Source organism: Clavelina lepadiformis, chromosome 6 (genome assembly GCF_947623445.1).
Source record: "Clavelina lepadiformis chromosome 6, kaClaLepa1.1, whole genome shotgun sequence".
In the NCBI taxonomy this organism is placed as follows: Eukaryota; Metazoa; Chordata; class Ascidiacea; order Aplousobranchia; family Clavelinidae; genus Clavelina; species Clavelina lepadiformis.
Window position 1 is genome coordinate 14,374,731 of NC_135245.1, and position 17,669 is coordinate 14,392,399.

At 46.1% G+C, this 17,669-nt stretch overlaps 46 non-coding genes across 46 annotated transcripts; all 46 read right to left on the reverse strand.

Moving 5' to 3' along the window:
- Positions 1–153: 153 nt before the first annotated feature.
- LOC143463640 (U1 spliceosomal RNA) lies at positions 154–317 on the reverse strand. The gene has a single exon (XR_013118395.1). It is a non-coding gene; the product is annotated as a U1 spliceosomal RNA (small nuclear RNA).
- Positions 318–542: 225 nt separating this feature from the next.
- LOC143463717 (U1 spliceosomal RNA) lies at positions 543–706 on the reverse strand. Its single transcript, XR_013118468.1, has one exon. It is a non-coding gene; the product is annotated as a U1 spliceosomal RNA (small nuclear RNA).
- A 224-nt stretch (positions 707–930) lies between these two features.
- On the reverse strand, positions 931–1,094 carry LOC143463718 (U1 spliceosomal RNA). Its single transcript, XR_013118469.1, has one exon. It is a non-coding gene; the product is annotated as a U1 spliceosomal RNA (small nuclear RNA).
- Positions 1,095–1,319: 225 nt separating this feature from the next.
- LOC143463675 (U1 spliceosomal RNA) lies at positions 1,320–1,483 on the reverse strand. The gene has a single exon (XR_013118429.1). It is a non-coding gene; the product is annotated as a U1 spliceosomal RNA (small nuclear RNA).
- Positions 1,484–1,707: 224 nt separating this feature from the next.
- Positions 1,708–1,871, reverse strand: LOC143463591 (U1 spliceosomal RNA). The gene has a single exon (XR_013118347.1). It is a non-coding gene; the product is annotated as a U1 spliceosomal RNA (small nuclear RNA).
- Positions 1,872–2,095: 224 nt separating this feature from the next.
- On the reverse strand, positions 2,096–2,259 carry LOC143463620 (U1 spliceosomal RNA). Its single transcript, XR_013118376.1, has one exon. It is a non-coding gene; the product is annotated as a U1 spliceosomal RNA (small nuclear RNA).
- A 224-nt stretch (positions 2,260–2,483) lies between these two features.
- LOC143463719 (U1 spliceosomal RNA) lies at positions 2,484–2,647 on the reverse strand. The gene has a single exon (XR_013118470.1). It is a non-coding gene; the product is annotated as a U1 spliceosomal RNA (small nuclear RNA).
- Positions 2,648–2,872: 225 nt separating this feature from the next.
- LOC143463695 (U1 spliceosomal RNA) lies at positions 2,873–3,031 on the reverse strand. The gene has a single exon (XR_013118449.1). It is a non-coding gene; the product is annotated as a U1 spliceosomal RNA (small nuclear RNA).
- A 71-nt stretch (positions 3,032–3,102) lies between these two features.
- On the reverse strand, positions 3,103–3,266 carry LOC143463688 (U1 spliceosomal RNA). Its single transcript, XR_013118442.1, has one exon. It is a non-coding gene; the product is annotated as a U1 spliceosomal RNA (small nuclear RNA).
- A 225-nt stretch (positions 3,267–3,491) lies between these two features.
- Positions 3,492–3,655, reverse strand: LOC143463735 (U1 spliceosomal RNA). The gene has a single exon (XR_013118485.1). It is a non-coding gene; the product is annotated as a U1 spliceosomal RNA (small nuclear RNA).
- Positions 3,656–3,879: 224 nt separating this feature from the next.
- LOC143463720 (U1 spliceosomal RNA) lies at positions 3,880–4,043 on the reverse strand. The gene has a single exon (XR_013118471.1). It is a non-coding gene; the product is annotated as a U1 spliceosomal RNA (small nuclear RNA).
- A 225-nt stretch (positions 4,044–4,268) lies between these two features.
- On the reverse strand, positions 4,269–4,432 carry LOC143463664 (U1 spliceosomal RNA). Its single transcript, XR_013118418.1, has one exon. It is a non-coding gene; the product is annotated as a U1 spliceosomal RNA (small nuclear RNA).
- Positions 4,433–4,656: 224 nt separating this feature from the next.
- Positions 4,657–4,820, reverse strand: LOC143463592 (U1 spliceosomal RNA). Its single transcript, XR_013118348.1, has one exon. It is a non-coding gene; the product is annotated as a U1 spliceosomal RNA (small nuclear RNA).
- Positions 4,821–5,045: 225 nt separating this feature from the next.
- Positions 5,046–5,209, reverse strand: LOC143463615 (U1 spliceosomal RNA). The gene has a single exon (XR_013118370.1). It is a non-coding gene; the product is annotated as a U1 spliceosomal RNA (small nuclear RNA).
- Positions 5,210–5,434: 225 nt separating this feature from the next.
- LOC143463677 (U1 spliceosomal RNA) lies at positions 5,435–5,598 on the reverse strand. The gene has a single exon (XR_013118431.1). It is a non-coding gene; the product is annotated as a U1 spliceosomal RNA (small nuclear RNA).
- Positions 5,599–5,823: 225 nt separating this feature from the next.
- LOC143463721 (U1 spliceosomal RNA) lies at positions 5,824–5,987 on the reverse strand. Its single transcript, XR_013118472.1, has one exon. It is a non-coding gene; the product is annotated as a U1 spliceosomal RNA (small nuclear RNA).
- A 225-nt stretch (positions 5,988–6,212) lies between these two features.
- On the reverse strand, positions 6,213–6,376 carry LOC143463594 (U1 spliceosomal RNA). Its single transcript, XR_013118350.1, has one exon. It is a non-coding gene; the product is annotated as a U1 spliceosomal RNA (small nuclear RNA).
- Positions 6,377–6,601: 225 nt separating this feature from the next.
- On the reverse strand, positions 6,602–6,765 carry LOC143463604 (U1 spliceosomal RNA). The gene has a single exon (XR_013118360.1). It is a non-coding gene; the product is annotated as a U1 spliceosomal RNA (small nuclear RNA).
- A 225-nt stretch (positions 6,766–6,990) lies between these two features.
- Positions 6,991–7,154, reverse strand: LOC143463690 (U1 spliceosomal RNA). The gene has a single exon (XR_013118444.1). It is a non-coding gene; the product is annotated as a U1 spliceosomal RNA (small nuclear RNA).
- Positions 7,155–7,379: 225 nt separating this feature from the next.
- LOC143463722 (U1 spliceosomal RNA) lies at positions 7,380–7,543 on the reverse strand. The gene has a single exon (XR_013118473.1). It is a non-coding gene; the product is annotated as a U1 spliceosomal RNA (small nuclear RNA).
- A 224-nt stretch (positions 7,544–7,767) lies between these two features.
- LOC143463724 (U1 spliceosomal RNA) lies at positions 7,768–7,931 on the reverse strand. The gene has a single exon (XR_013118475.1). It is a non-coding gene; the product is annotated as a U1 spliceosomal RNA (small nuclear RNA).
- A 225-nt stretch (positions 7,932–8,156) lies between these two features.
- Positions 8,157–8,320, reverse strand: LOC143463665 (U1 spliceosomal RNA). The gene has a single exon (XR_013118419.1). It is a non-coding gene; the product is annotated as a U1 spliceosomal RNA (small nuclear RNA).
- Positions 8,321–8,544: 224 nt separating this feature from the next.
- On the reverse strand, positions 8,545–8,708 carry LOC143463595 (U1 spliceosomal RNA). The gene has a single exon (XR_013118351.1). It is a non-coding gene; the product is annotated as a U1 spliceosomal RNA (small nuclear RNA).
- A 225-nt stretch (positions 8,709–8,933) lies between these two features.
- On the reverse strand, positions 8,934–9,097 carry LOC143463725 (U1 spliceosomal RNA). The gene has a single exon (XR_013118476.1). It is a non-coding gene; the product is annotated as a U1 spliceosomal RNA (small nuclear RNA).
- A 225-nt stretch (positions 9,098–9,322) lies between these two features.
- LOC143463666 (U1 spliceosomal RNA) lies at positions 9,323–9,486 on the reverse strand. The gene has a single exon (XR_013118420.1). It is a non-coding gene; the product is annotated as a U1 spliceosomal RNA (small nuclear RNA).
- Positions 9,487–9,710: 224 nt separating this feature from the next.
- On the reverse strand, positions 9,711–9,874 carry LOC143463616 (U1 spliceosomal RNA). The gene has a single exon (XR_013118371.1). It is a non-coding gene; the product is annotated as a U1 spliceosomal RNA (small nuclear RNA).
- Positions 9,875–10,099: 225 nt separating this feature from the next.
- LOC143463692 (U1 spliceosomal RNA) lies at positions 10,100–10,263 on the reverse strand. Its single transcript, XR_013118446.1, has one exon. It is a non-coding gene; the product is annotated as a U1 spliceosomal RNA (small nuclear RNA).
- A 225-nt stretch (positions 10,264–10,488) lies between these two features.
- Positions 10,489–10,652, reverse strand: LOC143463726 (U1 spliceosomal RNA). Its single transcript, XR_013118477.1, has one exon. It is a non-coding gene; the product is annotated as a U1 spliceosomal RNA (small nuclear RNA).
- Positions 10,653–10,876: 224 nt separating this feature from the next.
- On the reverse strand, positions 10,877–11,040 carry LOC143463727 (U1 spliceosomal RNA). The gene has a single exon (XR_013118478.1). It is a non-coding gene; the product is annotated as a U1 spliceosomal RNA (small nuclear RNA).
- A 225-nt stretch (positions 11,041–11,265) lies between these two features.
- Positions 11,266–11,429, reverse strand: LOC143463667 (U1 spliceosomal RNA). Its single transcript, XR_013118421.1, has one exon. It is a non-coding gene; the product is annotated as a U1 spliceosomal RNA (small nuclear RNA).
- Positions 11,430–11,653: 224 nt separating this feature from the next.
- Positions 11,654–11,817, reverse strand: LOC143463596 (U1 spliceosomal RNA). The gene has a single exon (XR_013118352.1). It is a non-coding gene; the product is annotated as a U1 spliceosomal RNA (small nuclear RNA).
- Positions 11,818–12,042: 225 nt separating this feature from the next.
- LOC143463617 (U1 spliceosomal RNA) lies at positions 12,043–12,206 on the reverse strand. Its single transcript, XR_013118372.1, has one exon. It is a non-coding gene; the product is annotated as a U1 spliceosomal RNA (small nuclear RNA).
- Positions 12,207–12,431: 225 nt separating this feature from the next.
- On the reverse strand, positions 12,432–12,595 carry LOC143463678 (U1 spliceosomal RNA). The gene has a single exon (XR_013118432.1). It is a non-coding gene; the product is annotated as a U1 spliceosomal RNA (small nuclear RNA).
- Positions 12,596–12,820: 225 nt separating this feature from the next.
- On the reverse strand, positions 12,821–12,984 carry LOC143463609 (U1 spliceosomal RNA). The gene has a single exon (XR_013118365.1). It is a non-coding gene; the product is annotated as a U1 spliceosomal RNA (small nuclear RNA).
- A 224-nt stretch (positions 12,985–13,208) lies between these two features.
- LOC143463728 (U1 spliceosomal RNA) lies at positions 13,209–13,372 on the reverse strand. The gene has a single exon (XR_013118479.1). It is a non-coding gene; the product is annotated as a U1 spliceosomal RNA (small nuclear RNA).
- A 225-nt stretch (positions 13,373–13,597) lies between these two features.
- LOC143463597 (U1 spliceosomal RNA) lies at positions 13,598–13,761 on the reverse strand. The gene has a single exon (XR_013118353.1). It is a non-coding gene; the product is annotated as a U1 spliceosomal RNA (small nuclear RNA).
- Positions 13,762–13,985: 224 nt separating this feature from the next.
- Positions 13,986–14,149, reverse strand: LOC143463668 (U1 spliceosomal RNA). Its single transcript, XR_013118422.1, has one exon. It is a non-coding gene; the product is annotated as a U1 spliceosomal RNA (small nuclear RNA).
- Positions 14,150–14,373: 224 nt separating this feature from the next.
- On the reverse strand, positions 14,374–14,537 carry LOC143463598 (U1 spliceosomal RNA). The gene has a single exon (XR_013118354.1). It is a non-coding gene; the product is annotated as a U1 spliceosomal RNA (small nuclear RNA).
- A 225-nt stretch (positions 14,538–14,762) lies between these two features.
- Positions 14,763–14,926, reverse strand: LOC143463729 (U1 spliceosomal RNA). Its single transcript, XR_013118480.1, has one exon. It is a non-coding gene; the product is annotated as a U1 spliceosomal RNA (small nuclear RNA).
- A 225-nt stretch (positions 14,927–15,151) lies between these two features.
- Positions 15,152–15,315, reverse strand: LOC143463669 (U1 spliceosomal RNA). Its single transcript, XR_013118423.1, has one exon. It is a non-coding gene; the product is annotated as a U1 spliceosomal RNA (small nuclear RNA).
- Positions 15,316–15,539: 224 nt separating this feature from the next.
- Positions 15,540–15,703, reverse strand: LOC143463627 (U1 spliceosomal RNA). The gene has a single exon (XR_013118383.1). It is a non-coding gene; the product is annotated as a U1 spliceosomal RNA (small nuclear RNA).
- A 225-nt stretch (positions 15,704–15,928) lies between these two features.
- On the reverse strand, positions 15,929–16,092 carry LOC143463679 (U1 spliceosomal RNA). The gene has a single exon (XR_013118433.1). It is a non-coding gene; the product is annotated as a U1 spliceosomal RNA (small nuclear RNA).
- A 225-nt stretch (positions 16,093–16,317) lies between these two features.
- Positions 16,318–16,481, reverse strand: LOC143463730 (U1 spliceosomal RNA). Its single transcript, XR_013118481.1, has one exon. It is a non-coding gene; the product is annotated as a U1 spliceosomal RNA (small nuclear RNA).
- Positions 16,482–16,705: 224 nt separating this feature from the next.
- LOC143463731 (U1 spliceosomal RNA) lies at positions 16,706–16,869 on the reverse strand. Its single transcript, XR_013118482.1, has one exon. It is a non-coding gene; the product is annotated as a U1 spliceosomal RNA (small nuclear RNA).
- Positions 16,870–17,094: 225 nt separating this feature from the next.
- On the reverse strand, positions 17,095–17,258 carry LOC143463670 (U1 spliceosomal RNA). The gene has a single exon (XR_013118424.1). It is a non-coding gene; the product is annotated as a U1 spliceosomal RNA (small nuclear RNA).
- A 224-nt stretch (positions 17,259–17,482) lies between these two features.
- On the reverse strand, positions 17,483–17,646 carry LOC143463599 (U1 spliceosomal RNA). The gene has a single exon (XR_013118355.1). It is a non-coding gene; the product is annotated as a U1 spliceosomal RNA (small nuclear RNA).
- Between the last annotated feature and the right edge of the window lie 23 nt (positions 17,647–17,669).

The window sequence follows — 17,669 nt, forward strand, 5'->3', positions numbered from 1 at the left end:
GACGTGACCCTGTTCGATTAACGAAATGCCAATAAGGGTAAGATGGAAAATGTTCGAGTTTCAGCAACCGAAGAGTAGGGAACAACACTTAATCTATCGACTTCGGGTCACGGCAAATGTGGAGTTACTGTTTCATCTTACTTTTTGAACAATCTGGGGAAAGCGCGAACGCAGTCCCCACTAACAGAAAATGTACGACCGAGTTACTCGCATTTGGAGTAATCGCAGGAGTCAGCCGACCCGATGTGCAATGGGCAGGCCTCGTCCTGAGCCCACCATCTTCATGATCATGGTGTAGACTCTCGTCAGGTAAGTATGCGTGACGAAACGGATAAACATGCTTTGATCTACAAATATTACCTCAATGTTGCCTTGATAGTTTTGTCGTTGACGTGACCCTGTTCGATTAACGAAATGCCAATAAGGGTAAGATGGAAAATGTTCGAGTTTCCGCAACCGGAGAGTAGGGAACAACACTTAATCTATCGACTTCGGGTCACGGTAAATGTGGAGTTACCGTTTCATCTTACTTTTTGAACAATCTGGGGAAAGCGCGAACGCAGTCCCCACTAACAGAAATTGTACGACCGAGTTACTCGCATTTGGAGTAATCGCAGGAGTCAGCCGACCCGATGTGCAATGGGCAGGCCTCGTCCTGAGCCCACCATCTTCATGATCATGGTGTAGACTCTCGTCAGGTAAGTATGCGTGACGAAACGGATAAACATGCTTTGATCTACAAATATTACCTCAATGTTGCCTTGATAGTTTTGTCGTTGACGTGACCCTGTTCGATTAACGAAATGCCAATAAGGGTAAGATGGAAATGTTCAAGTTTCCGCAACCGGAGAGTAGGGAACAACACTTAATCTATCGAATTCGGATCACGGTAAATGTCGAGTTATTGTTTCTTTGAACTTTTTGAACAATCTGGGGAAAGCGCGAACGCAGTCCCCACTAACAGAAATTGTACGACCGAGTTACTCGCATTTGGAGTAATCGCAGGAGTCAGCCGACCCGATGTGCAATGGGCAGGCCTCGTCCTGAGCCCACCATCTTCATGATCATGGTGTAGACTCTCGTCAGGTAAGTATGCGTGACGAAACGGATAAACATGCTTGGATCTACAAATATTACCTCAATGTTGCCTTGATAGTTTTGTCGTTGACGTGACCCTGTTCCATTAACGAAATGCCAATAAGGGTAAGATGGAAAATGTTCGAGTTTCCGCAAGCGGAGAGTAGGGAACAACACTTAATCTATCGACTTCGGGTCACGGCAAATGTGGAGTTACTGTTTCAACTTACTTTTTGAACAATCTGGGGAAAGCGCGAACGCAGTCCCCACTAACAGAAATTGTACGACCGAGTTACTCGCATTTGGAGTAATCGCAGGAATCAGCCGACCCGATGTGCAATGGGCAGGCCTCGTCCTGAGCCCACCATCTTCATGATCATTGTGTAGACTCTCGTCAGGTAAGTTTGCGTGACGAAACGGATAAACATGCTTTGATCTACAAATATTACCTCAATGTTGCCTTGATAGTTTTGTCGTTGACGTGACCCTGTTCGATTAACGAAATGCCAATAAGGGCAAGATGGAAATGTTCGAGTTTCCGCAACCGGAGAGTAGGGAACAACACTTAATCTATCGACTTCGGGTGACGGCAAATGTGGAGTTACCGTTTCATCTTACTTTTTGAACAATCTGGGGAAAGCGCGAACGCAGTCCCCACTAACAGAAATTGTACGACCGAGTTACTCGCATTTGGAGTAATCGCAGGAGTCAGCCGACCCGATGTGCAATGGACAGGCCTCGTCCTGAGCCCACCATCTTCATGATCATGGTGTAGACTCTCGTCAGGTAAGTATGCGTGACGAAACGGATAAACATGCTTTGATCCACAAATATTACCTCAATGTTGCCTTGATAGTTTTGTCGTTGACGTGACCCTGTTCGATTAACGAAATGCCAATAAGGGTAAGATGGAAATGTTCAAGTTTCCGCAACCGGAGAGTAGGGAACAACACCTAATCTATCGAATTCGGATCACGGTAAATGTCGAGTTATTGTTTCTTTGAACTTTTTGAACAATCTGGGGAAAGCGCGAACGCAGTCCCCACTAACAGAAATTGTACGACCGAGTTACTCGCATTTGGAGTAATCGCAGGAATCAGCCGACCCGATGTGCAATGGGCAGGCCTCGTCCTGAGCCCACCATCTTCATGATCATGGTGTAGACTCTCGTCAGGTAAGTATGCGTGACGAAACGGATAAACATGCTTTGATCTACAAATATTACCTCAATGTTGCCTTGATAGTTTTGTCGTTGACGTGACCCTGTTCGATTAACGAAATGCCAATAAGGGCAAGATGGAAATGTTCGAGTTTCCGCAACCGGAGAGTAGGGAACAACACTTAATCTATCGACTTCGGGTGACGGCAAATGTGGAGTTACCGTTTCATCTTACTTTTTGAACAATCTGGGGAAAGCGCGAACGCAGTCCCCACTAACAGAAATTGTACGACCGAGTTACTCGCATTTGGAGTAATCGCAGGAGTCAGCCGACCCGATGTGCAATGGGCAGGCCTCGTCCTGAGCCCACCATCTTCATGATCATGGTGTAGACTCTCGTCAGGTAAGTATGCGTGACGAAACGGATAAACATGCTTGGATCTACAAATATTACCTCAATGTTGCCTTGATAGTTTTGTCGTTGACGTGACCCTGTTCCATTAACGAAATGCCAATAAGGGTAAGATGGAAAATGTTCGAGTTTCCGCAAGCGGAGAGTAGGGAACAACACTTAATCTATCGACTTCGGGTCACGGCAAATGTGGAGTTACTGTTTCAACTTACTTTTTGAACAATCTGGGGAAAGCGCGAACGCAGTCCCCACTAACAGAAATTGTACGACCGAGTTACTCGCATTTGGAGTAATCGCAGGAATCAGCCGACCCGATGTGCAATGGGCAGGCCTCGTCCTGAGCCCACCATCTTCATGAGTTTCAGCAACCGAAGAGTAGGGAACAACACTTAATCTATCGACTTCGGGTCACGGCAAATGTGGAGTTACTGTTTCATCTTACTTTTTGAACAATCTGGGGAAAGCGCGAACGCAGTCCCCACTAACAGAAAATGTACGACCGAGTTACTCGCATTTGGAGTAATCGCAGGAGTCAGCCGACCAGATGTGCAATGGGCAGGCCTCGTCCTGATCCCACCATCTTCATGATCATGGTGTAGACTCTCGTCAGGTAAGTATGCGTGACGAAACGGATAAACATGCTTTGATCTACAAATATTACCTCAATGTTGCCTTGATAGTTTTGTCGTTGACGTGACCCTGTTCGATTAACGAAATGCCAATAAGGGTAAGATGGAAAATGTTCGAGTTTCCGAAACCGGAGAGTAGGGAACAACACTTAATCTATCGACTTCGGGTCACGGTAAATGTGGAGTTACCGTTTCATCTTACTTTTTGAACAATCTGGGGAAAGCGCGAACGCAGTCCCCACTAACAGAAATTGTACGACCGAGTTACTCGCATTTGGAGTAATCGCAGGAGTCAGCCCACCCGATGTGCAATGGGCAGGCCTCGTCCTGAGCCCACCATCTTCATGATCATGGTGTAGACTCTCGTCAGGTAAGTATGCGTGACGAAACGGATAAACATGCTTTGATCTACAAATATTACCTCAATGTTGCCTTGATAGTTTTGTCGTTGACGTGACCCTGTTCGATTAACGAAATGCCAATAAGGGTAAGATGGAAATGTTCAAGTTTCCGCAACCGGAGAGTAGGGAACAACACTTAATCTATCGAATTCGGATCACGGTAAATGTCGAGTTATTGTTTCTTTGAACTTTTTGAACAATCTGGGGAAAGCGCGAACGCAGTCCCCACTAACAGAAATTGTACGACCGAGTTACTCGCATTTGGAGTAATCGCAGGAGTCAGCCGACCCGATGTGCAATGGGCAGGCCTCGTCCTGAGCCCACCATCTTCATGATCATGGTGTAGACTCTCGTCAGGTAAGTATGCGTGACGAAACGGATAAACATGCTTGGATCTACAAATATTACCTCAATGTTGCCTTGATAGTTTTGTCGTTGACGTGACCCTGTTCCATTAACGAAATGCCAATAAGGGTAAGATGGAAAATGTTCGAGTTTCCGCAAGCGGAGAGTAGGGAACAACACTTAATCTATCGACTTCGGGTCACGGCAAATGTGGAGTTACTGTTTCAACTTACTTTTTGAACAATCTGGGGAAAGCGCGAACGCAGTCCCCACTAACAGAAATTGTACGACCGAGTTACTCGCATTTGGAGTAATCGCAGGAATCAGCCGACCCGATGTGCAATGGGCAGGCCTCGTCCTGAGCCCACCATCTTCATGATCATTGTGTAGACTCTCGTCAGGTAAGTATGCGTGACGAAACGGATAAACATGCTTTGATCTACAAATATTACCTCAATGTTGCCTTGATAGTTTTGTCGTTGACGTGACCCTGTTCGATTAACGAAATGCCAATAAGGGCAAGATGGAAATGTTCGAGTTTCCGCAACCGGAGAGTAGGGAACAACACTTAATCTATCGACTTCGGGTGACGGCAAATGTGGAGTTACCGTTTCATCTTACTTTTTGAACAATCTGGGGAAAGCGCGAACGCAGTCCCCACTAACAGAAATTGTACGACCGAGTTACTCGCATTTGGAGTAATCGCAGGAGTCAGCCGACCCGATGTGCAATGGACAGGCCTCGTCCTGAGCCCACCATCTTCATGATCATGGTGTAGACTCTCGTCAGGTAAGTATGCGTGACGAAACGGATAAACATGCTTTGATCCACAAATATTACCTCAATGTTGCCTTGATAGTTTTGTCGTTGACGTGACCCTGTTCGATTAACGAAATGCCAATAAGGGTAAGATGGAAAATGTTCGACTTTTCGCAACCGGAGAGTAGGGAACAACACTTAATCTATCGACTTCGGGTCACGGCAAATGTGGAGTTACCGTTTCATCTTACTTTTTGAACAATCTGGGGAAAGCGCGAACGCAGTCCCCACTAACAGAAATTGTACGACCGAGTTACTCGCATTTGGAGTAATCGCTGGAGTCAGCCCACCCGATGTGCAATGGGCAGGCCTCGCCCTGAGCCCACCATCTTCATGATCATGGTGTAGACTCTCGTCAGGTAAGTATGCGTGACGAAACGGATAAACATGCTTTGATCTACAAATATTACCTCAATGTTGCCTTGATAGTTTTGTCGTTGACGTGACCCTGTTCGATTAACGAAATGCCAATAAGGGTAAGATGGAAAATGTTCGAGTTTCAGCAACCGAAGAGTAGGGAACAACACTTAATCTATCGACTTCGGGTCACGGCAAATGTGGAGTTACTGTTTCATCTTACTTTTTGAACAATCTGGGGAAAGCGCGAACGCAGTCCCCACTAACAGAAAATGTACGACCGAGTTACTCGCATTTGGAGTAATCGCAGGAGTCAGCCGACCAGATGTGCAATGGGCAGGCCTCGTCCTGAGCCCACCATCTTCATGATCATGGTGTAGACTCTCGTCAGGTAAGTATGCGTGACGAAACGGATAAACATGCTTGGATCTACAAATATTACCTCAATGTTGCCTTGATAGTTTTGTCGTTGACGTGACCCTGTTCGATTAACGAAATGCCAATAAGGGTAAGATGGAAAATGTTCGAGTTTCCGCAACCGGAGAGTAGGGAACAACACTTAATCTATCGACTTCGGGTCACGGTAAATGTGGAGTTACCGTTTCATCTTACTTTTTGAACAATCTGGGGAAAGCGCGAACGCAGTCCCCACTAACAGAAATTGTACGACCGAGTTACTCGCATTTGGAGTAATCGCAGGAGTCAGCCGACCCGATGTGCAATGGGCAGGCCTCGTCCTGAGCCCACCATCTTCATGATCATGGTGTAGACTCTCGTCAGGTAAGTATGCGTGACGAAACGGATAAACATGCTTTGATCTACAAATATTACCTCAATGTTGCCTTGATAGTTTTGTCGTTGACGTGACCCTGTTCGATTAACCAAATGCCAATAAGGGTAAGATGGAAAATGTTCGAGTTTCAGCAACCGGAGAGTAGGGAACAACACTTAATCTATCGACTTCGGGTCACGGTAAATCTCGAGTTATTGTTTCTTTGAACTTTTTGAACAATCTGGGGAAAGCGCGAACGCAGTCCCCACTAACAGAAATTGTACGACCGAGTTACTCGCATTTGGAGTAATCGCAGGAGTCAGCCGACCCGATGTGCAATGGACAGGCCTCGTCCTGAGCCCACCATCTTCATGATCATGGTGTAGACTCTCGTCAGGTAAGTATGCGTGACGAAACGGATAAACATGCTTTGATCCACAAATATTACCTCAATGTTGCCTTGATAGTTTTGTCGTTGACGTGACCCTGTTCGATTAACGAAATGCCAATAAGGGTAAGATGGAAAATGTTCGACTTTTCGCAACCGGAGAGTAGGGAACAACACTTAATCTATCGACTTCGGGTCACGGCAAATGTGGAGTTACCGTTTCATCTTACTTTTTGAACAATCTGGGGAAAGCGCGAACGCAGTCCCCACTAACAGAAATTGTACGACCGAGTTACTCGCATTTGGAGTAATCGCAGGAGTCAGCCCACCCGATGTGCAATGGGCAGGCCTCGCCCTGAGCCCACCATCTTCATGATCATGGTGTAGACTCTCGTCAGGTAAGTATGCGTGACGAAACGGATAAACATGCTTTGATCTACAAATATTACCTCAATGTTGCCTTGATAGTTTTGTCGTTGACGTGACCCTGTTCGATTAACGAAATGCCAATAAGGGTAAGATGGAAAATGTTCGAGTTTCAGCAACCGAAGAGTAGGGAACAACACTTAATCTATCGACTTCGGGTCACGGCAAATGTGGAGTTACTGTTTCATCTTACTTTTTGAACAATCTGGGGAAAGCGCGAACGCAGTCTCCACTAACAGAAAATGTATGACCGAGTTACTCGCATTTGGAGTAATCGCAGGAGTCAGCCGACCAGATGTGCAATGGGCAGGCCTCGTCCTGAGCCCACCATCTTCATGATCATGGTGTAGACTCTCGTCAGGTAAGTATGCGTGACGAAACGGATAAACATGCTTTGATCTACAAATATTACCTCAATGTTGCCTTGATAGTTTTGTCGTTGACGTGACCCTGTTCGATTAACGAAATGCCAATAAGGGTAAGATGGAAAATGTTCGAGTTTCCGAAACCGGAGAGTAGGGAACAACACTTAATCTATCGACTTCGGGTCACGGTAAATGTGGAGTTACCGTTTCATCTTACTTTTTGAACAATCTGGGGAAAGCGCGAACGCAGTCCCCACTAACAGAAATTGTACGACCGAGTTACTCGCATTTGGAGTAATCGCAGGAGTCAGCCGACCCGATGTGCAATGGGCAGGCCTCGTCCTGAGCCCACCATCTTCATGATCATGGTGTAGACTCTCGTCAGGTAAGTATGCGTGACGAAACGGATAAACATGCTTTGATCTACAAATATTACCTCAATGTTGCCTTGATAGTTTTGTCGTTGACGTGACCCTGTTCGATTAACGAAATGCCAATAAGGGTAAGATGGAAATGTTCAAGTTTCCGCAACCGGAGAGTAGGGAACAACACTTAATCTATCGAATTCGGATCACGGTAAATGTCGAGTTATTGTTTGTTTGAACTTTTTGAACAATCTGGGGAAAGCGCGAACGCAGTCCCCACTAACAGAAATTGTACGACCGAGTTACTCGCATTTGGAGTAATCGCAGGAGTCAGCCGACCCGATGTGCAATGGGCAGGCCTCGTCCTGAGCCCACCATCTTCATGATCATGGTGTAGACTCTCGTCAGGTAAGTATGCGTGACGAAACGGATAAACATGCTTGGATCTACAAATATTACCTCAATGTTGCCTTGATAGTTTTGTCGTTGACGTGACCCTGTTCCATTAACGAAATGCCAATAAGGGTAAGATGGAAAATGTTCGAGTTTCCGCAAGCGGAGAGTAGGGAACAACACTTAATCTATCGACTTCGGGTCACGGCAAATGTGGAGTTACTGTTTCAACTTACTTTTTGAACAATCTGGGGAAAGCGCGAACGCAGTCCCCACTAACAGAAATTGTACGACCGAGTTACTCGCATTTGGAGTAATCGCAGGAATCAGCCGACCCGATGTGCAATGGGCAGGCCTCGTCCTGAGCCCACCATCTTCATGATCATTGTGTAGACTCTCGTCAGGTAAGTATGCGTGACGAAACGGATAAACATGCTTTGATCTACAAATATTACCTCAATGTTGCCTTGATAGTTTTGTCGTTGACGTGACCCTGTTCGATTAACGAAATGCCAATAAGGGCAAGATGGAAATGTTCGAGTTTCCGCAACCGGAGAGTAGGGAACAACACTTAATCTATCGACTTCGGGTGACGGCAAATGTGGAGTTACCGTTTCATCTTACTTTTTGAACAATCTGGGGAAAGCGCGAACGCAGTCCCCACTAACAGAAATTGTACGACCGAGTTACTCGCATTTGGAGTAATCGCAGGAGTCAGCCGACCCGATGTGCAATGGACAGGCCTCGTCCTGAGCCCACCATCTTCATGATCATGGTGTAGACTCTCGTCAGGTAAGTATGCGTGACGAAACGGATAAACATGCTTTGATCCACAAATATTACCTCAATGTTGCCTTGATAGTTTTGTCGTTGACGTGACCCTGTTCGATTAACGAAATGCCAATAAGGGTAAGATGGAAAATGTTCGACTTTTCGCAACCGGAGAGTAGGGAACAACACTTAATCTATCGACTTCGGGTCACGGCAAATGTGGAGTTACCGTTTCATCTTACTTTTTGAACAATCTGGGGAAAGCGCGAACGCAGTCCCCACTAACAGAAATTGTACGACCGAGTTACTCGCATTTGGAGTAATCGCAGGAGTCAGCCGACCCGATGTGCAATGGGCAGGCCTCGTCCTGAGCCCACCATCTTCATGATCATGGTGTAGACTCTCGTCAGGTAAGTATGCGTGACGAAACGGATAAACATGCTTGGATCTACAAATATTACCTCAATGTTGCCTTGATAGTTTTGTCGTTGACGTGACCCTGTTCCATTAACGAAATGCCAATAAGGGTAAGATGGAAAATGTTCGAGTTTCCGCAAGCGGAGAGTAGGGAACAACACTTAATCTATCGACTTCGGGTCACGGCAAATGTGGAGTTACTGTTTCAACTTACTTTTTGAACAATCTGGGGAAAGCGCGAACGCAGTCCCCACTAACAGAAATTGTACGACCGAGTTACTCGCATTTGGAGTAATCGCAGGAATCAGCCGACCCGATGTGCAATGGGCAGGCCTCGTCCTGAGCCCACCATCTTCATGATCATTGTGTAGACTCTCGTCAGGTAAGTATGCGTGACGAAACGGATAAACATGCTTTGATCTACAAATATTACCTCAATGTTGCCTTGATAGTTTTGTCGTTGACGTGACCCTGTTCGATTAACGAAATGCCAATAAGGGCAAGATGGAAATGTTCGAGTTTCCGCAACCGGAGAGTAGGGAACAACACTTAATCTATCGACTTCGGGTCACGGCAAATGTGGAGTTACCGTTTCATCTTACTTTTTGAACAATCTGGGGAAAGCGCGAACGCAGTCCCCACTAACAGAAATTGTACGACCGAGTTACTCGCATTTGGAGTAATCGCAGGAGTCAGCCCACCCGATGTGCAATGGGCAGGCCTCGCCCTGAGCCCACCATCTTCATGATCATGGTGTAGACTCTCGTCAGGTAAGTATGCGTGACGAAACGGATAAACATGCTTTGATCTACAAATATTACCTCAATGTTGCCTTGATAGTTTTGTCGTTGACGTGACCCTGTTCGATTAACGAAATGCCAATAAGGGTAAGATGGAAAATGTTCGAGTTTCAGCAACCGAAGAGTAGGGAACAACACTTAATCTATCGACTTCGGGTCACGGCAAATGTGGAGTTACTGTTTCATCTTACTTTTTGAACAATCTGGGGAAAGCGCGAACGCAGTCTCCACTAACAGAAAATGTATGACCGAGTTACTCGCATTTGGAGTAATCGCAGGAGTCAGCCGACCAGATGTGCAATGGGCAGGCCTCGTCCTGAGCCCACCATCTTCATGATCATGGTGTAGACTCTCGTCAGGTAAGTATGCGTGACGAAACGGATAAACATGCTTTGATCTACAAATATTACCTCAATGTTGCCTTGATAGTTTTGTCGTTGACGTGACCCTGTTCGATTAACGAAATGCCAATAAGGGTAAGATGGAAAATGTTCGAGTTTCCGAAACCGGAGAGTAGGGAACAACACTTAATCTATCGACTTCGGGTCACGGTAAATGTGGAGTTACCGTTTCATCTTACTTTTTGAACAATCTGGGGAAAGCGCGAACGCAGTCCCCACTAACAGAAATTGTACGACCGAGTTACTCGCATTTGGAGTAATCGCAGGAGTCAGCCGACCCGATGTGCAATGGGCAGGCCTCGTCCTGAGCCCACCATCTTCATGATCATGGTGTAGACTCTCGTCAGGTAAGTATGCGTGACGAAACGGATAAACATGCTTTGATCTACAAATATTACCTCAATGTTGCCTTGATAGTTTTGTCGTTGACGTGACCCTGTTCGATTAACGAAATGCCAATAAGGGTAAGATGGAAATGTTCAAGTTTCCGCAACCGGAGAGTAGGGAACAACACTTAATCTATCGAATTCGGATCACGGTAAATGTCGAGTTATTGTTTGTTTGAACTTTTTGAACAATCTGGGGAAAGCGCGAACGCAGTCCCCACTAACAGAAATTGTACGACCGAGTTACTCGCATTTGGAGTAATCGCAGGAGTCAGCCGACCCGATGTGCAATGGGCAGGCCTCGTCCTGAGCCCACCATCTTCATGATCATGGTGTAGACTCTCGTCAGGTAAGTATGCGTGACGAAACGGATAAACATGCTTGGATCTACAAATATTACCTCAATGTTGCCTTGATAGTTTTGTCGTTGACGTGACCCTGTTCCATTAACGAAATGCCAATAAGGGTAAGATGGAAAATGTTCGAGTTTCCGCAAGCGGAGAGTAGGGAACAACACTTAATCTATCGACTTCGGGTCACGGCAAATGTGGAGTTACTGTTTCAACTTACTTTTTGAACAATCTGGGGAAAGCGCGAACGCAGTCCCCACTAACAGAAATTGTACGACCGAGTTACTCGCATTTGGAGTAATCGCAGGAATCAGCCGACCCGATGTGCAATGGGCAGGCCTCGTCCTGAGCCCACCATCTTCATGATCATTGTGTAGACTCTCGTCAGGTAAGTATGCGTGACGAAACGGATAAACATGCTTTGATCTACAAATATTACCTCAATGTTGCCTTGATAGTTTTGTCGTTGACGTGACCCTGTTCGATTAACGAAATGCCAATAAGGGCAAGATGGAAATGTTCGAGTTTCCGCAACCGGAGAGTAGGGAACAACACTTAATCTATCGACTTCGGGTGACGGCAAATGTGGAGTTACCGTTTCATCTTACTTTTTGAACAATCTGGGGAAAGCGCGAACGCAGTCCCCACTAACAGAAATTGTACGACCGAGTTACTCGCATTTGGAGTAATCGCAGGAGTCAGCCGACCCGATGTGCAATGGACAGGCCTCGTCCTGAGCCCACCATCTTCATGATCATGGTGTAGACTCTCGTCAGGTAAGTATGCGTGACGAAACGGATAAACATGCTTTGATCCACAAATATTACCTCAATGTTGCCTTGATAGTTTTGTCGTTGACGTGACCCTGTTCGATTAACGAAATGCCAATAAGGGTAAGATGGAAAATGTTCGACTTTTCGCAACCGGAGAGTAGGGAACAACACTTAATCTATCGACTTCGGGTCACGGCAAATGTGGAGTTACCGTTTCATCTTACTTTTTGAACAATCTGGGGAAAGCGCGAACGCAGTCCCCACTAACAGAAATTGTACGACCGAGTTACTCGCATTTGGAGTAATCGCTGGAGTCAGCCCACCCGATGTGCAATGGGCAGGCCTCGCCCTGAGCCCACCATCTTCATGATCATGGTGTAGACTCTCGTCAGGTAAGTATGCGTGACGAAACGGATAAACATGCTTTGATCTACAAATATTACCTCAATGTTGCCTTGATAGTTTTGTCGTTGACGTGACCCTGTTCGATTAACGAAATGCCAATAAGGGTAAGATGGAAAATGTTCGAGTTTCAGCAACCGAAGAGTAGGGAACAACACTTAATCTATCGACTTCGGGTCACGGCAAATGTGGAGTTACTGTTTCATCTTACTTTTTGAACAATCTGGGGAAAGCGCGAACGCAGTCCCCACTAACAGAAAATGTACGACCGAGTTACTCGCATTTGGAGTAATCGCAGGAGTCAGCCGACCAGATGTGCAATGGGCAGGCCTCGTCCTGAGCCCACCATCTTCATGATCATGGTGTAGACTCTCGTCAGGTAAGTATGCGTGACGAAACGGATAAACATGCTTTGATCTACAAATATTACCTCAATGTTGCCTTGATAGTTTTGTCGTTGACGTGACCCTGTTCGATTAACGAAATGCCAATAAGGGTAAGATGGAAAATGTTCGAGTTTCCGCAACCGGAGAGTAGGGAACAACACTTAATCTATCGACTTCGGGTCACGGTAAATGTGGAGATACCGTTTCATCTTACTTTTTGAACAATCTGGGGAAAGCGCGAACGCAGTCCCCACTAACAGAAATTGTACGACCGAGTTACTCGCATTTGGAGTAATCGCAGGAGTCAGCCGATCCGATGTGCAATGGGCAGGCCTCGTCCTGAGCCCACCATCTTCATGATCATGGTGTAGACTCTCGTCAGGTAAGTATGCGTGACGAAACGGATAAACATGCTTTGATCTACAAATATTACCTCAATGTTGCCTTGATAGTTTTGTCGTTGACGTGACCCTGTTCGATTAACGAAATGCCAATAAGGGTAAGATGGAAATGTTCAAGTTTCCGCAACCGGAGAGTAGGGAACAACACTTAATCTATCGAATTCGGATCACGGTAAATGTCGAGTTATTGTTTCTTTGAACTTTTTGAACAATCTGGGGAAAGCGCGAACGCAGTCCCCACTAACAGAAATTGTACGACCGAGTTACTCGCATTTGGAGTAATCGCAGGAGTCAGCCGACCCGATGTGCAATGGGCAGGCCTCGTCCTGAGCCCACCATCTTCATGATCATGGTGTAGACTCTCGTCAGGTAAGTATGCGTGACGAAACGGATAAACATGCTTGGATCTACAAATATTACCTCAATGTTGCCTTGATAGTTTTGTCGTTGACGTGACCCTGTTCCATTAACGAAATGCCAATAAGGGTAAGATGGAAAATGTTCGAGTTTCCGCAACCGGAGAGTAGGGAACAACACTTAATCTATCGACTTCGGGTGACGGCAAATGTGGAGTTACCGTTTCATCTTACTTTTTGAACAATCTGGGGAAAGCGCGAACGCAGTCCCCACTAACAGAAATTGTACGACCGAGTTACTCGCATTTGGAGTAATCGCAGGAGTCAGCCGACCCGATGTGCAATGGACAGGCCTCGTCCTGAGCCCACCATCTTCATGATCATGGTGTAGACTCTCGTCAGGTAAGTATGCGTGACGAAACGGATAAACATGCTTTGATCCACAAATATTACCTCAATGTTGCCTTGATAGTTTTGTCGTTGACGTGACCCTGTTCGATTAACGAAATGCCAATAAGGGTAAGATGGAAATGTTCAAGTTTCCGCAACCGGAGAGTAGGGAACAACACTTAATCTATCGAATTCGGATCACGGTAAATGTCGAGTTATTGTTTCTTTGAACTTTTTGAACAATCTGGGGAAAGCGCGAACGCAGTCCCCACTAACAGAAATTGTACGACCGAGTTACTCGCATTTGGAGTAATCGCAGGAATCAGCCGACCCGATGTGCAATGGGCAGGCCTCGTCCTGAGCCCACCATCTTCATGATCATTGTGTAGACTCTCGTCAGGTAAGTATGCGTGACGAAACGGATAAACATGGTTTGATCTACAAATATTACCTCAATGTTGCCTTGATAGTTTTGTCGTTGACGTGACCCTGTTCGATTAACGAAATGCCAATAAGGGCAAGATGGAAATGTTCGAGTTTCCGCAACCGGAGAGTAGGGAACAACACTTAATCTATCGACTTCGGGTGACGGCAAATGTGGAGTTACCGTTTCATCTTACTTTTTGAACAATCTGGGGAAAGCGCGAACGCAGTCCCCACTAACAGAAATTGTACGACCGAGTTACTCGCATTTGGAGTAATCGCAGGAGTCAGCCGACCCGATGTGCAATGGACAGGCCTCGTCCTGAGCCCACCATCTTCATGATCATGGTGTAGACTCTCGTCAGGTAAGTATGCGTGACGAAACGGATAAACATGCTTTGATCCACAAATATTACCTCAATGTTGCCTTGATAGTTTTGTCGTTGACGTGACCCTGTTCGATTAACGAAATGCCAATAAGGGTAAGATGGAAAATGTTCGACTTTTCGCAACCGGAGAGTAGGGAACAACACTTAATCTATCGACTTCGGGTCACGGCAAATGTGGAGTTACCGTTTCATCTTACTTTTTGAACAATCTGGGGAAAGCGCGAACGCAGTCCCCACTAACAGAAATTGTACGACCGAGTTACTCGCATTTGGAGTAATCGCAGGAGTCAGCCGACCCGATGTGCAATGGGCAGGCCTCGTCCTGAGCCCACCATCTTCATGATCATGGTGTAGACTCTCGTCAGGTAAGTATGCGTGACGAAACGGATAAACATGCTTGGATCTACAAATATTACCTCAATGTTGCCTTGATAGTTTTGTCGTTGACGTGACCCTGTTCCATTAACGAAATGCCAATAAGGGTAAGATGGAAAATGTTCGAGTTTCCGCAAGCGGAGAGTAGGGAACAACACTTAATCTATCGACTTCGGGTCACGGCAAATGTGGAGTTACTGTTTCAACTTACTTTTTGAACAATCTGGGGAAAGCGCGAACGCAGTCCCCACTAACAGAAATTGTACGACCGAGTTACTCGCATTTGGAGTAATCGCAGGAATCAGCCGACCCGATGTGCAATGGGCAGGCCTCGTCCTGAGCCCACCATCTTCATGATCATTGTGTAGACTCTCGTCAGGTAAGTATGCGTGACGAAACGGATAAACATGCTTTGATCTACAAATATTACCTCAATGTTGCCTTGATAGTTTTGTCGTTGACGTGACCCTGTTCGATTAACGAAATGCCAATAAGGGCAAGATGGAAATGTTCGAGTTTCCGCAACCGGAGAGTAGGGAACAACACTTAATCTATCGACTTCGGGTCACGGCAAATGTGGAGTTACCGTTTCATCTTACTTTTTGAACAATCTGGGGAAAGCGCGAACGCAGTCCCCACTAACAGAAATTGTACGACCGAGTTACTCGCATTTGGAGTAATCGCAGGAGTCAGCCCACCCGATGTGCAATGGGCAGGCCTCGCCCTGAGCCCACCATCTTCATGATCATGGTGTAGACTCTCGTCAGGTAAGTATGCGTGACGAAACGGATAAACATGCTTTGATCTACAAATATTACCTCAATGTTGCCTTGATAGTTTTGTCGTTGACGTGACCCTGTTCGATTAACGAAATGCCAATAAGGGTAAGATGGAAAATGTTCGAGTTTCAGCAACCGAAGAGTAGGGAACAACACTTAATCTATCGACTTCGGGTCACGGCAAATGTGGAGTTACTGTTTCATCTTACTTTTTGAACAATCTGGGGAAAGCGCGAACGCAGTCCCCACTAACAGAAAATGTACGACCGAGTTACTCGCATTTGGAGTAATCGCAGGAGTCAGCCGACCAGATGTGCAATGGGCAGGCCTCGTCCTGAGCCCACCATCTTCATGATCATGGTGTAGACTCTCGTCAGGTAAGTATGCGTGACGAAACGGATAAACATGCTTTGATCTACAAATATTACCTCAATGTTGCCTTGATAGTTTTGTCGTTGACGTGACCCTGTTCGATTAACGAAATGCCAATAAGGGTAAGATGGAAAATGTTCGAGTTTCCGAAACCGGAGAGTAGGGAACAACACTTAATCTATCGACTTCGGGTCACGGTAAATGTGGAGTTACCGTTTCATCTTACTTTTTGAACAATCTGGGGAAAGCGCGAACGCAGTCCCCACTAACAGAAATTGTACGACCGAGTTACTCGCATTTGGAGTAATCGCAGGAGTCAGCCGACCCGATGTGCAATGGGCAGGCCTCGTCCTGAGCCCACCATCTTCATGATCATGGTGTAGACTCTCGTCAGGTAAGTATGCGTGACGAAACGGATAAACATGCTTTGATCTACAAATATTACCTCAATGTTGCCTTGATAGTTTTGTCGTTGACGTGACCCTGTTCGATTAACGAAATGCCAATAAGGGTAAGATGGAAATGTTCAAGTTTCCGCAACCGGAGAGTAGGGAACAACACTTAATCTATCGAATTCGGATCACGGTAAATGTCGAGTTATTGTTTCTTTGAACTTTTTGAACAATCTGGGGAAAGCGCGAACGCAGTCCCCACTAACAGAAATTGTACGACCGAGTTACTCGCATTTGGAGTAATCGCAGGAGTCAGCCGACCCGATGTGCAATGGGCAGGCCTCGTCCTGAGCCCACCATCTTCATGATCATGGTGTAGACTCTCGTCAGGTAAGTATGCGTGACGAAACGGATAAACATGCTTGGATCTACAAATATTACCTCAATGTTGCCTTGATAGTTTTGTCGTTGACGTGACCCTGTTCCATTAACGAAATGCCAATAAGGGTAAGATGGAAAATGTTCGAGTTTCCGCAAGCGGAGAGTAGGGAACAACACTTAATCTATCGACTTCGGGTCACGGCAAATGTGGAGTTACTGTTTCAACTTACTTTTTGAACAATCTGGGGAAAGCGCGAACGCAGTCCCCACTAACAGAAATTGTACGACCGAGTTACTCGCATTTGGAGTAATCGCAGGAATCAGCCGACCCGATGTGCAATGGGCAGGCCTCGTCCTGAGCCCACCATCTTCATGATCATTGTGTAGACTCTCGTCAGGTAAGTATGCGTGACGAAACGGATAAACATGCTTTGATCTACAAATATTACCTCAATGTTGCCTTGATAGTTTTGTCGTTGACGTGACCCTGTTCGATTAACGAAATGCCAATAAGGGCAAGATGGAAATGTTCGAGTTTCCGCAACCGGAGAGTAGGGAACAACACTTAATCTATCGACTTCGGGTGACGGCAAATGTGGAGTTACCGTTTCATCTTACTTTTTGAACAATCTGGGGAAAGCGCGAACGCAGTCCCCACTAACAGAAATTGTACGACCGAGTTACTCGCATTTGGAGTAATCGCAGGAGTCAGCCGACCCGATGTGCAATGGACAGGCCTCGTCCTGAGCCCACCATCTTCATGATCATGGTGTAGACTCTCGTCAGGTAAGTATGCGTGACGAAACGGATAAACATG